Genomic DNA, 1,821 nt, shown 5'->3' with positions numbered 1-1,821 from the left:
TCTCATAGCTACCTTAGAAGAGATATGGGGGAAATCTACTCCTCTCCATCCACCCCTATGATTGATTAGGTCACTGCATGGGTTTCTTCCAAGGTCCTGGAGGAAGGCTCTGAGCAGAATGGGCCAGAGGATGCCTCCGTGTAACCCAGCAGCTAGCTAACACCTTGTTTCATGGAACCACAAAACTGTTTGCAGCTGCACGGAGTGGTGTGGGGGTGTGGGGACTGTCCATACTTTATTTGCTCAGGGAGTCATAGTTCTTCCGGAAGGCGGAGAGGCCAGGTTTATTTATGCTGGGCTTCTGTTCAGGGTTTGCTCTGAAACAAAGATTTGCTCCCAAAGAGAAGATCAAAAATCACCTCTCTCAGAGCCCAGAATCCTCTGAGTTCATTGTGGAGGATACTGGAGACAACCTTACTCTGAGCCAGGAGACACCTTCTGGTCCATTCAGCCATATATCAGGCACCTGCTGTGTACAGAATACCAGACTAGGTGATAGTAAATTTTTTTTAAAGGAAAGAAAAAGCAGTGGCTCTTGTCCTTTGGAAGGCAGAATAGACACCCCTAAAGGCAGAAGAAAGGGCCAGCAATGCTGCTGAGGGTAGCAAGCCTGGTCCTTGGGCTTTATTATTTCGGGTCCCCCCCCCCCATTTGTTTATTTGTATTTCCATCCCCCAACAAAAGATAACTTTCCCGGGGCAAGCATTTGCACATTTGCACATTGCACACTATTTACCAGACATGTTAGACAAGGGGGGCGCTCACACTCTCAGAGGAGAAAGAACAGCGAGCGCTTCCAGCCTGGGGTCATTAATATTCTCTGAGGAGTTCTGGGAAGGTGCCACAGGGAGGAAAATCGCAAGGATAGCAGCTTTCCAGATACCTCTTTCAATCTCCAGGGGTTCGGGAGAGCAACCCACAGGACATCCCTCAAGGATGCAACAGGAGCACCGGTGTGGGTTTCAGGCCTCCTGTGGGGGAGGAGGGGAACTGGGTGTTGATGAAGGAGCCCGGAGTGGCTCGGTGGAAAGAGGAGAGTATTCAGGTTAGACCCGCCAGCTCCAAAAGCAATTAAGTGAAGAGGCCACCGGCCTGAGGCAGAGTCTGGCATGGTTAAGGGGAGGTGAGGCAATGCCGGTTAAGCTGAAGAGGAGCCAAGCAAAGAAAAAGTAAAGGTTCGGAGAAGGAGCTGTGAGCAGAGGGAAACAGCTGGAAGCTGCAATATTAGGCTGCTCCGCTTTAATACAGTTGCGGTGTCCCTGCCTCTACCAGCAATAGACCATCAGAAGGGACAGTGGTGAGTCACATCCTCAGTGCCCCCTCGGAAGTCCAGAGCTTCCCAGCGCCTGCCAGAACCCCTGGGCAGCCTGGGTGGGGATGGTGGTGGTTTGCGTCTGGCTTGCCCGTAAAGAACGCCTCCGATCTGTGACCCATATCTGGGGCTTTTGGAACACTGACATGAGTCTCACTCTACATCCGTGCCTAGTCCTCCACAGCCAGGTACAGACACATGGCTGTGGGGAAGGAGGAAAGGGAACACACTCCCCAATTCCACAGATTGCAGAATCCCCGAGGTTGGGTAGAGGGGTGACCCGAGACGCGGCTTCCCCAGGGTCCTTCCAGGGAACCAACCTTTCCCTCTGCTTCCTTCGCTCTAATAATGTGAATGAAGCTTGGGAGAGAAAGTGAGCGCGCGTGAGCGCGGGGAGGGGAGTGGGGGGAGGGGAAATCCCGGCCGGGGGAGTGCGAGCGCGGGGCCCGAGGCGGAGGGTCGGCGCCGAGAGAGCGCGGCGGGCGGTGGGTGGAGGCGCGGAGGGCGCG

This window comes from Microtus ochrogaster, chromosome 7 (genome assembly GCF_000317375.1).
Source record: "Microtus ochrogaster isolate Prairie Vole_2 chromosome 7, MicOch1.0, whole genome shotgun sequence".
NCBI classification, from domain to species: Eukaryota; Metazoa; Chordata; class Mammalia; order Rodentia; family Cricetidae; genus Microtus; species Microtus ochrogaster.
This window is presented reverse-complemented; position numbering follows the sequence as displayed.